Source organism: Natator depressus, chromosome 4 (genome assembly GCF_965152275.1).
Source record: "Natator depressus isolate rNatDep1 chromosome 4, rNatDep2.hap1, whole genome shotgun sequence".
In the NCBI taxonomy this organism is placed as follows: domain Eukaryota; kingdom Metazoa; phylum Chordata; order Testudines; family Cheloniidae; genus Natator; species Natator depressus.
Window position 1 is genome coordinate 32762455 of NC_134237.1, and position 16835 is coordinate 32779289.

General features: G+C 38.5%; 1 protein-coding gene across 1 annotated transcript in view; it reads right to left on the bottom strand.

Moving 5' to 3' along the window:
* Window positions 1-15594, bottom strand: part of COL25A1 (collagen type XXV alpha 1 chain) — a 162861-nt gene extending 147267 nt beyond the window's left edge. Inside the window, exon 1 of the mRNA XM_074950733.1 lies at window positions 15583-15594. The gene's annotated coding sequence lies outside the window, so the exon portion shown is untranslated. The remainder of the gene's footprint in view (window positions 1-15582) is intronic.
* Between the last annotated feature and the right edge of the window lie 1241 nt (window positions 15595-16835).

Below are 16835 nucleotides of genomic sequence, written 5' to 3' on the forward strand. Positions count from 1 at the left end.
ATACAGCTGTCTTCCTTTTCACCACATGCTTTTCTTTGAAAAATCACAAACCTTAGTGCAAATAATACTTAAAAAAAATCCAGCATACTGAAAGAATATGCCTAAGTGTCCACTGCCTGGGTTTTATAGACAAAGGGTCAAATTTACCTCCAGCATAAGTGAATGCAACTCCATTTACTTCAGTAGTATTGAGCCTGCCTATACTAGCAATGCATTTGGCCCAATTTCTCTTCTTAGCAGTCCAACCATATAAACAACCAGTCAAGCATAATGACATTGTCAATCAAATTGTTCAGTCTCTTCTGAACCAGATCTAGATGAGTATCTGCAGGTTACTCCTAGACCCTCTGTGCTAGCATGACACCATGACCAAGAATATAATGGCAGAGAAATGAGGTGCATTAGCAGAACCAGAATACTGAGGTAATTCTCTCATCCAGAATAGTCAGACAGTTCCTGGATGCCATTTGTTGGCTAATACAATATAATGAATGTACTTCCCAGATCAAAAAATCTGAGCCATCACCTCATTGGTCACAATGTGTTTCCCTATGCTCATACTTTGCACCTCTACATAAGCATGAATTTACTGATACTCTTATGTATTCATGCAAATTTTGAGCACTTATGAGGATGGATACAGTGAATTCATAAAGCCATATAAAAGATTATTGTGATAAAATGAAGATATATCTGTATTGTTAAAATTATGACAACTATCGAGTAATTAATTAGTGATGGACAAACCATAGAAGGATTAGTATTTATAGGCCAGTTCAGATATGCACCCAAAACTTTGTACTGCTTAAACATATGAATCTAGTACATAAGAATATAAGAACAGCCATACTGGGTCAGACTAAAGGTCGATCTAGCCCTGTATCCTGTCTTCTGATAGTGGCCAATGCCAGATGCTTCAGAAGGAATGAACAGAACAAGTAATCACCAAATATTGGCAAAAAGTGCTGACTGAGTCCTTTAGAAAAAGTGCAGCAGGGGTGAAGGATGTCCACATGGACCCACCAACATGTCTCAACCTTGACCTGGAGGGAATACCTCACATCAGGATGAAATCTCGGCCTCAATGGCCATTTCACTCCTTGGCATCCTGCTGAGACTGCCATCCATGTTGGTTTTTATTCTGGGGATGTGGAGAACTGTTCCTTGGGAAATGGAATGAAACCACCCAAGTTACACAGGCAGCTGAAAAGCTGTTTGGTGATAACTTTCAATAACAACCTATCTGAGTCATAACTTATCTTTAGAGACTGGCCATTCAGAGACTGAAGCAGCACAGTTGTTAATTTCCTTTTCCCTTCCTCAGACTCATTTTGGTATCTCCTGTTCAGTCCATTCTTCCCCTGCTCTGGGGATGGAGTCCTATTCAATCTATTCTGGAAGATGTCAAGTGGTGCTCTTTTCTTCTTCCTGCCATGTTCTCTCTCAACTGGGATTATATGTGTGTACCCATGCCAGAATTTCAATGTAATACTATATTTCTCACACTAGCGTTCACTCTGCATCTCTGTGTTCATAAGTAACGAGGGAGAGCATAATCAGTTATGTCACACCTCAAGCACGGAAGGGGGAAAATGCTTTCTAACGCCCCTTAACACTAATAGAAAGTATTTGTTGGAAGCCACGGGCACTTGATAGGATTCAATAGCAAGAGAAAGTACAGTTGACTCTGGCATTGTACTTTTGTTAATAAATATTCACTGACGTCAACAGAGATTATTGAAATTCAGGTAGCAGAACAATAAATCAATCAGCTGCAAAAGCTGCATGAACAAAAAAGGAGGAAGAAGAAAGGAATAAAAGGCTACCTTAGAATTTACAATGAAAAGGAACTAGAGACTGGACAAAGAATTATCAAAGCACCTTTCCACCGAAAAATTGTGTTTATTACGGTGTCAAACTCTGTTACGCTGGAAAAGTGAGTTACAGCTATAAACAGATTTATAATTTCAGATTTCACACACCTTTCATTGTACACTAAAGATTAAAGTGGCCACGAAACAAAACAAGAAAAGAAGGAAAAATAAATAGAACTGCTAGATCTTCCAGTCAGCCACCCGTATTAGGACTACCAATGATATTGTACAAGTCTGTATTTTTTGTGGACACTTCTGTGAGGATATCTTTACTACTAAGCTATTTTTCCTCAAAAGATATGATGTTCATTTGAGCCCAGGCCTAAGAGGGCCCACTAGGTACTGACTCTGATCACAAAGCTCTGCCTTATGGAAGCAATTAATGTGGTCTAGAACTGAAAGAACACTTGGGAGAGAAAAAACCTTAAAAGGAAGACTGATATAGTCCAGTGAAATTCAGGGCTTATAAAACTACACAGATCAGAGAAGCATATTCTGGATTTCTTTCCTAGCACAATACAAATTAAACAGCAAAATTATACCTCCTGCCAATCAAAGCCATAAACTCTTTTTTTCCCAAGGTCTTTTGAGATATAAACATACTGTTAAACCTTTTTTATAATTTTAATTTATTTTACATTTCCCTTTGCAGATTTTTCTGAACTGGCATGTTCTTCCATTTACTTCTAAAAGTACAGTATGAAAATAGCTCCTTGATGAGGCCTAGGAAATCTTTATATCATTTTAGGTAACTGTAGTTCACAGTGTGATGTTTTATTCATGTTAGCTTAAACTTGAAAAGCAGCTATTTTAAGGCAAAGGTTGTTGTGGTTTGTCCAATTACCCAGTGGTCTGGTGAATAACCCAGTGTCTTGTGAAAGACTTACTTCGGGGGTGATTTTAAGCGTCTTTTTCTTTTGGATCACAACCTCTAACACCTTGAAGAAAATTACTTCTCCTGAGGGTATGCAAGAGAGGTTCAGAGTCCAGTTGTGCAAAATATTTTGGACAAAACTCTTTTTTGATGAAAAATGCATATTTGGGTACATTGAAATATTTGCAAATCCATGTTCAATTTGTCTACTGCTTCAGCTGGGAAAAAATTCTGAAAAAGTCAAAACAATTTTTCAGTGTGAAATGACTCTTCATTTAGAATTTTTCTTCCATTTTATTTTTTAAAAGGTTAAAAAACTAAAATTAAACTTTTGCTCAACCCAAAATGACATTTTTTCAACTTTTAATTAAAATTTTTTGTTTCCAGTTGATCCAATGCCAATTCTGGCTATGTTTACACTGCAGCTAGGAAGGTGTTTCCCAGCACAGGGAGACAGAAACACACTAGCTCTGCACTAGAAATAGCAGTGTGACCATGGTGACATGGGCAAAGGCACGGGCCACCCATCCAAGTACAATCACACCTGACCCCTGGGTATGTACTCAGGTGGCTGGTCTAAGCCACCTCAGCCACTCTTCTATTTTTAGCACACTAGCTCAAACAGAGCTACCCACCCATACTGGCCACGTCCATACTGGGAAGCACATTTCTAGCTGCAGTGTAGACATACCCTGAGACTAATGTGAACTTGTCACTATTAGTAGTCAGTTCAGGAGCAGCACTGCTGCTTACTGACATCTGTCTTTCAAGCTCTCTTCCCACTTTGGGGGCTCAGTGAAATCTCTCTACTTTCGTCTTTCGGGGAAAAGCATTTAATTATATCCCAAGCAGAGCTTCCTGCAACCAGGAATGGAGAAGAGCAGAACTAAAGTAAATGGTGGATTCTTAGTAACGTGAAGTCCTTAAATCTTGATTTGAGAACTTCAGTAACTCAGCGAGAGGTTATGAGTCTATTACAGGAGTGGGTGGGTGAGGTTCCGTGGCCTGCAATGTGCAGGACGTCAGACTCCATGATAACAATGGTCCCTTCTGGCCTTAAAGTCTAAGAGTCTATGAGCACAAGACTCCTGCAGACCACTAGGGACCTTCCATAGGTGATGGGCAGTATAGAAAACTCTAAAATAAGTTGATAAAAATAAAACTATGAAGCATCTGATTAGTGATGAGGTTCATCTGTCACTAACTAAGCGCTGAGCACTGGCCAAGATTAAAATGTCAATATTTACCAACATTTTCACAGCACAGTATCTACTGAAATAACTACATACTAATCAATGGTATGTCGACTTGATAATTGCAACCACTGCACATTTTGTTCAGATTTGAATGACATTTTTCAAGACTGTTTGGTTTTCCACAACCTGAAAACAAGATTTAGTTATTGAAAATACTAAAAACAATGTCTCATGATATCTGCTATTAAATGTCGGGTGCCTCTTTTGTAGAATTTTGGGCCCAATTCAGCTCTCAGTTACATAGGTGTAAATCCAAATGACATCAATAAAAGTTGCACTTACATAACTGAGCAGAATTGTGAATATGGCGTTAAAAAGTACCGTGAAGGCAATTTGTTGTACAGCCACATTAGCATTTGGCTTTTAACATAAGCATTTAAAAATCTGGGGGCCAAATTCTCCTCTCAGTTTCACCAAGGCAAATCCAGAGTAACTCTATTTACTTCAGTGGAATTACTCTGGATTTATCTTGGCATCAGTGAGAGCAATATTTCAACCTATGCTTGTACTGTATTTTTTTCTTCCAAATTTTACTATAAACTACATTACAACACACATTCATTCTTTCAAGGAAGCAGAAAACCAAAGAAAGAATTAGATTTCCTTTTAGAAATGTCTACAAATACAACCATAAAATGCAATTGTAAAAGAGGTGGCAGGTTATATTATATAAATCATGACTGGTTAGAAGGGCAATAGCAGTAAAATATTAATATGAAGCCATAGCTGTGTAAAATATTGCCCAAGGGATAGAAGAGTTTCTGAGATTGTAATATAATCTCAATACCCTAGGAGTGAAGGAATTATTTCACAGTCTAGGTAACTTTTTAATCCTTAGGGTATGCTAAAGCTTGGGAAAATAACACGCAAAAATGCTGGAGTGAAATTTTGCACCATTGAAATTGCTTTTTAAATTTTCCTGTGGGACTTTATGTTTCCTCCGTTTCCATGCTACCTTGCACATCCTGTAGGTCCTCAAATAGTTTCTCTGTCCGCCAATGTTGTTGCAACCTCAGACGTTGTGTAAACAAATCATAACATCTTTTTAAAACAAAGTACATTATAGCTGTTTATCAACTGTGCGTAATAAGAACTGTAGAACTTTACATAACCTAAATCCATCTGAGGCAAATTACAGTCCAGCAGAACACTACAAGATATCTAAACATCCTATCTGAGTCATGACAAGATAGGCAAAGTCTGGAATTCCTGGGTTTCTATTTCTGGCTCTGACATGGATCCGTCAACCCTTGCTCACACAAGTAAGTCAGCTGAAGTCAATGAGACTACACATATAGTAAAGCCTACTAGTGTGAGTGATGGTTGAAGGATCAGTCCCTTAACATCTCTGCATCAGTTTCCCCATCCACAAAAGGAGATAATAAAGACATACTTTATAGAAGTATTCTGCGAATTAGTTAATATTTATAATGTGCTTTGAAGATGAAACACCCTATAAATGCTACACATTATTGTACATCAGTTATACATATCTACACATATTTAGACTAATGTATATATAAACATGAGGTGACTAGAGAGATTTTTTTGTAACCTCTGAGGCTTGCAACATTTTTTAAAAAGGAAGCAATTTAAAACAACATAAAATTTATTAAAAACAAAACTAAAAATTTTCCTAAGAGTAATATTTTTGTCTGCAAAACTCAGACCATCTTCAGGGGAAATTACACACATATGTATGTGTATATATAAATCAATATTTATTCTTTTGGCAAATGATCACTAGCAGACGTACTGAATAATGCAATTGTATTATATTTCTTCAAAAATATGTGATTCTTTTAAATGTTCCCCAGCAGCTCATGATGCTTAACATTCCTTATGACTGCCAGTGTTTGAGATTATCCAAGAGCCTCTATTATATAGCAGGGCATCCAAATTGTGTTCAGTGGGCAGAATGTGGCCCGTGGAGTTCTGAATTATGGCCTGCTATACACAATGGTGACCTGTAGAGATTACAGGTTGCAGCATGCCATGCTTCATCTTGATGCAAACAGGCAAATTACTGAAACTGCAGAGGACATTTTGACCTGTCCCTATGAATGGAATTACGGTATTTCCTACCACACTGAGTTCTTTTTGCATCATGTTATCCTCATGTAAATGTGACCCATATGCATATAAGCAGAATAATGCATCACCAGAGCTATGCATGCCAGCTCCTCATCAAATGCACATAATGTATTAAATTCCTGAAAGAGAAGGTATGATAACAGTATTGTTATAATACAAAAATATTAGTGTAAGTCTTAAACATTTTGGGGCCTGCTCCTGCAAATGCTTATGTATATAAGTTTACTCACGTGCACAAGTCATTGTAAAGTGGGTCCTTACTGAAAATTTAGGGTAAAACCAGGACCCGCTGAAGTCACTGGCAAAACTCTCACTGACTTCAGTGAAGTCCGGATTTTTCCCATGGTATGCATTACTAATCCAGCCCCTACACACACAACTAATCTTTACACTTGTAAGTAGTCCTGCTGAACTCAACTGCACTACTCAGACTCATAGAGTTTAAGGTCATAAGGGATTAGATCATCTAGTTTGACTTTCTGCATATCACAGACCCTTAAATTTCACCCAGTTATTTCTGTATTGAGCGCAATAACTTGTGTTGGCTAAAGTATATCTTTCAGAAAGGCATCCAGTCTTGATTTGAAGACATCAATAGATGGATAATCCACCACTTCCCCTTGGTAGCTTGTTCCAAAGGTTAATCACCCTCACTGTTAAAAATGTGTCCCTAATTTCCAATTTGAATTTGTCTGGCTTCAGCTTCTAGCCATTGATTCTTGTTAAACCCTTCTCTGCTAGATTAAAGAATCTTTAGTATCTGGTATTTTCTCCACATTAAGCTACTTATACACTGTAATCAAGTCATCTTTCAATCCTCTTTTTGATAAACTAAATAGATTGCGCTCTTAAATCTCTCACTGTAAGGCATTTTCTGCAGCCCTCGAATAATTTCTGTGGCTCTTTCTTTTCAACATACTTTTAAAAGTGTGGACACCAGAACTGTATCCAGTATGAGTCACACCAATTACCAGAGCTAAAATCACCTCCCTACTCCTACTCACTGCTCCCCATTTATATGTCCAAGGAATGCATCAGCCCTTTCTGCCACTGCATCACACTGAGAGCTCATGTTCAGTTGCTCGTCCATGATGACACCTAAATCCTTTTCAGAGTCCTGCTTTCCGATATAGTCCCCCAGCATTCCTTGGGTCTGGCCAGCATTCCTTGTTCCTAGATGTATAACTTTGCATTTGGCTTTATTAATTGGTAAATGGTGAATTCTCTGTAACGCGACGTCTTTAAACCATGGTTTGAGGACTTCTGTAACTCAGCCAGAGTTTATGGGCCTGTTACCAGGGTGGGTGGGTGGATGAGGTTCTGTGGCCTGCAACGTACAGGTATGCGGCTGCGTAGGGCCCCATAATAGCTAGGGACGGCCCTGCTTAAACTCTATGAGTCTGACTGAATCCCATGTGAGCTTTTCTATTATTTTGCCAGGGACTGATGTCAGGCTAACCAGCCTATAGTTACCTGGTCAACCCATCTGCCCTTTTAACATTGGCACAACATTAGCACCTCACATGAATAAGGAGTGCTTTATTCTCACAAAAGATACAGGATCAAGCCCTATATAGTAGAAGTCAGTTCAAATATTTTAAAGCTGCCCAACAGTTTGATAAAGAACAATGCTTCTCAAATTTCTTGATTTTTGTTTTGTTTTGTTTAGCTTCAGTGAAACTATAGGAATCTGCAACAGACTGAGCTGGAATTTAGAACGCAAAGAGAGCATGGGGATCATTAAAAATGCTAGGGTTGTAGGCATTTAATATGGAATACAAAACATATGTAGTAGAATAGTAAAATACCATGTTATATACTTGAATATGGCACAGTATTTTGCTCTGACATAATTCCTAATAAAACACAGAGGACGCTACTACATTTTCACAGCTTTTCGGACTATACCAGTAAAATGTAACTTTAATCTGACTCAAAACTAGGAAATGCTATGGGAATACAAGAGATGTTTCATAGTTCGTTAATTGTTTTTTGACAAGCTGTTTGTAGACTTCAAATGGGAACCACAGTATATGCTTGCAATTGGCCTGTTGTGCTCATGTGTGCTTTGTTGAGTAATACTATACAGAATTAAGGAATGCAAGACATTTTTTCTCTTCTTGCCGTGAGAAGATCTAAGCGCTAAGAATACCGTGGTGATGAGTGTGAAATCAATTCCCGGTTAAAAAGATAGAATGTGCATGGTATGTTTCCACTTAACACTAACGTTAAGTGTGTGAGACGAGGGGAACAGATCCATCCTGGTTTTGTCTTAAAAGAGGTATTGGTGGGTTTCAGAAGCTATGGGCCTATCAAAAGAAACTAGAGATAACACCCTTCAAATAGAAGTAGATGGTTAATTTGTTCTCCCTGCAGCCTCTCCCTCATGCCCCCCATAGTAATTATTTGATTAAAGTGTACCTAGGTCTCCCAGGGCCTAATTCTGCAACTGCTGAGCAACACCTGCAAGGTGCTGAGTGCCCTCAATTCCCATTAATTTAATTGGAGATGGGGGTACTCAGCATGCTGCACAAGGTGCTCAGTGCCCTTAAAGATTGAGCCCCACCTATTCAGAGAATCTATCTCTCCAATTTGTGTTCATCTGCTATATGCAGCTACTCCTGAGGGGGTCCTTCACCGGTAGACGAGGAAGATAAAAACTCCATAGCTGTGGATCAGCACCCTTGGCACTGATGTTAGCCTGCACAGAGCCCTGTTTCTAAACGATGCTGACTCCAATGATTTCTTTCATTTTGATTGTTACATTGGTTTATATTCTTATACATTTTCGGGATGGAAAAAAAAATCTGAAAGCAGCTTTAAAATATTATTGGGATTAACAGATTTGACCAGACATCTTTCTGAACCAGAAGACTACATCTGTACAATATCAGTACCTGGATCTGCTGGCAAGCACTTAAATATTCTGCTATCCAAGCACAAAGTTTTAGTTGGGGATTGGTCCTGCTTTGAGCAGGGGGTTGGACTAGATGACCTCCTGAGGTCCCTTTCAACCCTGATAGTCTATGATTCACAAGATTTCCAAAGCCCATTACCCGAACTGCAACCCTAAGTAGGAAACTGAACAAGCAAAATGCATTTTCTGCACAAAGTAGGTAAATGCAATTGAAAATATATTTTGCATGAGAGCCTCATCCCTGCTCCAGTTCCTTTCCACTGGCAAAAATGGGGAACAGAATGGTGTAAAGGGACTCTAAAATCCCTGAATCTGGTCAGGGAGGATTCATCTGGCACAAGTACTGCAGAAGACAGCCATAAGGTTGCCACCTCACAAGGCCTGGCAAAAGCAGTGGGAGGGGGTGTACTAAGGGTAGGGCTGGGAAGGGTTTTGTTGGGGGTGAATGCCCAGAATGCGGTGCTGTGGAGATTTTGCTCAGTGCTTTCACCCACAGAGCAGGCCTGGGGAGGCTGCCATAAATACCAGGTACCTCTCCAGCCTCCTGAGCAGCCAAGGATCAGGAGGACACAAAGGCTTAAAGCCACCTTAGCCACTCCCCCCTGTGAGTTCCATGTTGTGTTTCTAGCATAGAAGCACACCCTTGGTGTTTACATTATTTGCTCATTTAGTCGCTTGAGTGGGCAGTTAATATTAGGCATTTACAAATACTTGTATGCACAGATGTGTATATTTACCAGGTGCAACTGAAGTACTCATGGTTTAATATGTGCCCCTTACTGTCAAATCTTTTTTTATCAAAAAGCTATTTTACAAGTTATCTTTGCTTTATTATATGCATACCTGAAAAAAAATCAACACACTTTCGAAACTATTATTAAGTTAATTACTTCTGTAAAAGTAAGCCTTAGCGTGGGTTTTGTTTTTTGAAACATCAGACATCAACACAAAGTCTTGAGCCCAATTCTCCAGCTCTCTCTGGTGAAAATCAGGAGCAACCCCACTGAAGTCAATAGCCAGGGAAGACTCCGGTCTGTTGCCTTTTACTGGGCAACTATGGTAAAGAAATTTATAGACCATGGCTATGACATTTGTTTCATTAGTTACACAACTTAATGCTGGCTGAGTGTTTCCTGTAAAGATCGCATTAAATTTCAGTACTGTACAAAGATTACATTATGGCTGTAAAAAGGAAGGAAGGTTACCAAACAGAGACGTAATAGAAAGAGAAGTAATAAAGTGTCCAGAATACTCTCTGAAGCTCTACCAGTCAGATACTTAAGTGACTTTGTTCAGACAAGCTTATTTATGAGATGCACTCAGTTAAGGCTAAATCCTGATCCCACACAAGTTAATGGCAAAACTCCCATTAACTTCAATGGAAGTAAGTTTTGGCCCTTGCTGCTAAAATGCAGACATAACAAATAGAATTTTGCACACACTCTCTCTCTCTCTCTCTAATTCTCTGTCCTATTACATCCATCACCTATATGTGGTTGCTAGAAGTAAGCTGTAATGATTTTATTTCAAAAGCACAACAACAACAACAAAATAAAATAGTTTAAGAGCCCAAATTATCAGAGTCTGGGCCCAACTTTCTTCTCATTTACACTGGTGTAACTCTATTGACTTGATATTCTGAATATAAATGATTGCAACCGAGAGGAGAATCATTGTCTTTATGTATAGACAAAACTACAGATGCTGTAAATACATACATTGTTCTTTATAAAGAACAATGAAAATAAGCAGACCCATTATTTAATTCTGGTTCAATGTCTCCTCTTCCTTATTATAAAAGTCTAGTAAATTTTTAATTCCCATAAAAAGAAAATATTTTTCCCCTTAACTTCCAGCACCTGCCAAGATATGATTTCAGGGTTCTACGTCTTCCAGTCAATGGATGTAGACATCACTAACACCTGATACAGGATAGGGGATATGCAGTAGCTCTCTGTACTGTTTATGTGTTAGTGAAGTCATCTACTGTAGGAGAAACAAAAAAACTGACCCAGTGTCTTTAAAAGTAAAAAGCTTTTTGACTTCATTTTAAATGAAAGATCACAGTAATGAGGATGCACAGTGGGCCTTATACTGAAGTCCTTACTTGGTTGTTACTCAAACTTCAGTTTTTACATTAAAAAAATGCAGTTTTACGCATACAAAGTGAATGTACAAACTTTGTAGCAGAAGTTTCATAGCCCATATATATGCTTGGATTAATTAGATTTAAATACAATTTCAATGAATAATACTGATGTTTATTTTTAACTATTTTTTCCTATTTTTATCAATTCACATTTTCACAGTTGTGAGAAATTACAGGGGAATTAAACAATGGGGAAGAGGGCTAGACAATTATTTAATGACAGAAAAGCTGAGATTCAAAAAGTTAATGTCGGATAGCCATTGAAACACACATTGTCAGTATCACATGTCAAAATATACAAGTAAATAGTCTTAAATCAAACTCTAGTAAGTTCTCAAGAAGCATTTTTCTTACTTTGCCTAACTGTAAATTTCAGTGATCGTCGATGGAAATATTTTTTTAGTTGATTTGTGTGTAGAAGGTGAAATGGACATTCCCAACATTTACTGATAAAAATTGAATCCTTCCAAGCACACCTATATTGAAATTTTGGCTTTAATGATATCATTTAAATTAATCACCACAACTATACCAATTTCACTCCATACTTAACTCAGTCCACTGTGCCTAGAAATGAAGGATTTATGAGACTGTACATAACTTTATGTAACACTGATCAAATTGGTAAAGTTTGGGGCTTAAGTTTGACCTGCATACACTGTGCATCACACGTAATGCATATCTGCACAAACAAATGGAATTTTCACATAATAAATGGGCATATCTCCTTTTATCATTCAGCAGGGGGAGGGACCACTTGATGAAGTGAAGCATCAGCGGCCACTAAAAGGGAAACAGCTGCCAGATTTTTCTGAAGAGTGGAACAGGTGGTGGCCTGTGAGTTTGGGGCTTCTCTCACTCATTATGACAAGGCACTGGATGATCAGCGGTGTGTGCTAGCTGACAAAAATCTCTGGCTCATGGACAGCTAGAAGACAGTGTCATTCAGCTAGCATTGCAGCTGGCTGAGATGCCCATGGGCCAGGAGACAGTAAATGAGGCATCGCTTCTTCTGCATCCGCAGTCATGGACTACTTCTCTGGACCTGGTTTTGATCCTGCACACTGTGAGCTTGTCTTTCCCTCTCCTCCATCCCCTACAATCCATGGTAATGTTGCAAGCACCCAGGTGGAGAAACTGTCAAAGAGTTTAAACCTCAATTTGGAGCAGCTGGAAAAAGGGAAGCCAGTTTGAGGGAATAATGGATATTGTTGTTAGGCTTTGTTGTGATGGTGTTGCACCAGATAACCCAGCCTGTTTTCCAACTCTTCAGTGTACCTACAACATTATTGATTCTTATGACCTGCACGCCACGGGACTATAGCTTTAACATAGCCACCTACACCTAGCAGCCTGGTGTAAACCAGCCTCCCCAAAACTAAATTATATATATATTTATTGAGAAAGGTACCTCAAAAGGCTGAATGTGGATGGCTATCCAACCTGCCTGCACCTATAGAGAAACTCACCAGGCCTTGCAGCCCACTGTCCCCACACAATTGCCTTCCAACTCTACTTGGTGATTGCTTCTTAAGCAAAAAGGACCTGTTGCCTGCTACCCTCCTCTAGTTTCTTTGGCGGATGCACTGCTCTCTCTTCCAGTGTCTTTGCGGGGCCACCAGTCCTGGCCAGTACACCCCTAGAATCCTGGAAATTCTTTAAGGGATGATAAACTGCTTTCCCACACATACTGCAGCACAAGACATCACAGAGCTACTCTCTGTGTGCTGCTGACAATTTTCTTCCTGACTGTCACAGGAAAAAAGTACAATATGAAGGCACTACTCTTAGAAAACACATCAAAGTGTTTTTTCGCCAAACCTGCTGACTACATAGAGTGGCTTCAGCCAATCAGGAAACCAGAGCCAATACTATGGGGTTTTTGGGACCAAATATAACCGAGTACTGTTGTTCGAAGCTCGAAGTTAAGGAAGCTCGAAGTTAAAAAAAATGCAAACATTTGTCACAAAAAGTGTTGCAGTTCCCTTATGACATGTACATAACATTAAATTGGGAAGTATCAAATGGATGTAAAATTCTTTCACAGACATTTCACAAATATGAAAACAGGCAATGTCTGATTAAAACAAATAATTATTAATATTTTGCCCAGTTCTAATAAGGATTTGGAGGGCCACTGAACAGAGGAGAGCAGTCTCTGTAAAGCTGTGATGTCCCATATAAAGTGCAGATTGCAAGTAGTCAGTCTCTTGGCTTGGTCTCTTAAGTAGTTATGCTGGAACACTGGAAGAAGTATACTGCACCAGGAGAAGACCGGGCACAGGGTACTTCCACGTGATGCTGGGGGAAAATGGGAGGTAGACGGTAAAAAAAGCTACAATTAAGCACTTTGACAATATTTTTATTTATTGGTGGTGGGTATGATTTTTATTTATTATTTGTACTACTGTAGTATCCAGGAGCCACAGTCCTGGATCTGGACTCCTTTGTGAAGGCGCTGTACGAATACTCAACTAAAAGAGCTCAGAGTGGGATTTCCTAAGCAAGTATGGTCTTTCCTTTGATTATTGTAGTATGCTCATTGTTTTCTAACATTTATGTGCCTTTCGTTACTAGAGAAAATAACAAAAGTTACTCCTTTTCTCATTAATGTAACCCATCTCCTTTCATTGCCAGGGTATTATATTCTACGCAGGCTTAACGATAACCTATAGGCAATATTCTGTTCTTTGATAAATGTATGTATTTCCATTGTATTCAATAGGAGTTGCATGGTCATGCCTGAGGGGAGAATTTGGACTTATGGATTTCCAGTGGAAATGAACCCCTTTGGTGAGTGTTAATCACGGGATTTCATATCTGAAATAAGACATCCCTGATGCTCTTTGGAATCATTTTAGCACCAGCCTTTTAACTTTAAAAAACCAAAGCCCGGCTTCATGTATTGCCACTATTCCTCAGACTAATTTTGTTAACAGTAGGGTATTCAAAACTGTTTTCTTTTTAAAGGAAAAAAGTAACCATAAAAAGGTGCTGTACTATTTAAAGGCTATGACAAAAAACCTGTAGTTCTGCTTTGGGGTCAATATTGTCAGCACTAGAATAGGAACAGGAGCTTTTATAGAAAGTGCTCGTGGTTTGTAATACAGAGATCATTTTTACTGCGCTGAAGTAGGAAAAACATAAAATTAAATGATCTTTTATATTGTATTATTACGAAAAAGACCCCGTTGATATTGAATCAATAAAAATTTAAATACAACTGTTTTCCAGTTGTGGACTTATTTATGTGCAGTATTTATGTGTGTGTTGCATGGATGTAGTAAATACTTCATACATATCAAGGCTGACCCAAGAATAGGTGTTAATGTAGGACATAGTACTGTAATTTAGCTCTGTTCTTAGTGCAAACAAATAAACCTATAACACAGGAAACTTTCTAAGTGTTCCCTTTGACAGCATAGGAAACTTATTCTTTGGAGCCAGGAAGCCATTTCGTTTAGCCAAGCCGATTAACTTTTTGCACTCCAAATTCCTCATGAGCATAGTTAAGACTGGGAAAATTATTTAGTACCAGGGCTGATCAAAAAATTTTCATCAAAAGTGGGAAGGGGTAGTTTGCTGAAAGTGTCTGCTTTCTGTGAAAAACATTCATTTTTCATTAAAAAACACTTAAACATCAGAAAACCATAAAGTTTTCAGGCAAAAAAAAAATCTAAATATTTCATGATGCATTACAACCATGCAAATGGAAAGAACCTTAATTTTATATTAACTAAAACCCAGTTTAGTTTTGCCTAGTTCTCCTCCTCTTTTACTCTTCCATTTTTCTGAATATAACCCAAGTAATTTATATATCATTTCTGTTATATCTAACACTTCCCCTCTTTTATTTTCTGTGTCTGACCGAGAACTCTGAATGAATTTCCTTTTCACTGAATTCCCATTTCTTTAATTACCCCTCACATGACATGTAGTTGTGTTATCCTTAACCAAAGCAGAACTAATTCAGGGATTGTATATAATTAATCAAAGAAGCCAGTAGTGCAATATCTGAAATAACTGAAGCCTGCCCAGATTACAACAGCATTATTAGAATGTGATTAATAAGCAGTTAATGTGAACCAGCTCCTGCTACACATTTGTGAAGTTATTTCATCTTGCTTTAAAGTTATGTGGCAAAGTTTCAACCCATAGTTAAGTGATCTGCTTTATTTGGTAATACATTGTTAAACCCACCATCTGGTCAAACAGCTGATGGAATTAAAACAACCATATGGGGGCCCCACGTTTCTCTCTTGGGAAATATTTGGTCTACTGTGTTGTGTAACGATTACCAGTTTCTAGCTTTTTTTAAATGCCCGTCCCAAAAAATAAAAAGAAGTTGAAGGTAATCAGAGTTCTGTTGACTCCACAGTTAGGCATAATCTAGTGTAAAAGAACAAGATGACACTTACTTGAGGACCGGGTTGACCCTGCAAAATAAAAGAGAGAGAGAGGGAGAGAGGGCGAGTTACAAAAAGGCATCATTAATCTGAACAGAATCTGACAAAGTTTTCTGATAAGGAGGTGATGAACATTCCAGCAAGAAGCAACCCTGATAAAATTAGATTCTGGAGTCTCATCATTATGTTCAATTAGAACTAAAATTAGTGGCTTTTTGTCATAATTAATTGATCCATGGAAATTATGACAATAATACACCTTCATTTAAGAAACTTTGTAGTTCTACTGATCAGATTAGTGTGATTCAGAAATGATGGAAGGACTTAAATTAACTATACAGGAGTGAGGGAGAAGATACAGATATTGGATTTATTTAGATAAAAACACTGGGCTTTATTTATTTATTTTAAGCAGTTAAACTACAGACATCCGGTTTGATTTATCCCACTGGTGCAGGGAGGTATAAACTACTCTCTACTTGGAATTGGAAAAGGTTAAAAAAGGGAAACAAAAATGATTAGGGGTATGGAACAGCTTCCATAATGAGGAGAGATTAATACGACCGGGACTTTTCAGCTTGGAAAAGAGATGGCTAAGGAGAGATATGATTGAAGTCTATAAAATCATAACTGGTGTAGAGAAAGTAGATAAGGAAGTGTTGTTTACTACTTCTCATAACACAAGAACTAGGGGTCACCAAATGAAATTAATAGGCAGCAGGTTTAAAACAAATACAAGGAAGTATTTCTTCACACAACGCATAGTCAACCTGTGGAACTCCTTGCAAGAGGATTTTGTGAAGGCCAAGACTATAACAGGATTCAAAAAAGAGGTAGATAAATTCATGGAGGATAGGTCCATCAATGGCTATTAACCAGGATGGACAGGAATGATGTCCCAAGCCTCTGTTTGCCAGAAGCTGGGAATGAGAGACATGGAACGGATTACTTGATGATTACTGTTCATTCCCTCTGGGGCACCTGGCACTGGCCACTGTTGGAAGACAGGATACTGGGCTAGATGGACCTTTGGTCTGACCCACTAGGGCCATTCTTATGTTCTTATGTACTGTGCTAATGAGGGCTGCCACATCAGGGAACACACTTATCAGGGAGATTACATGGTCTTTCCACCCCTGCCATAGGGAGGGTAGGTTTAAACTAAGGCTGCAGTACCACAGGAATCCTGCCAGCAGAGGTGGCTTGAGGATACACTGATTCAGTGCATCTCCCATCCATACCCTCCCTGGCAAGCAATCCACTCG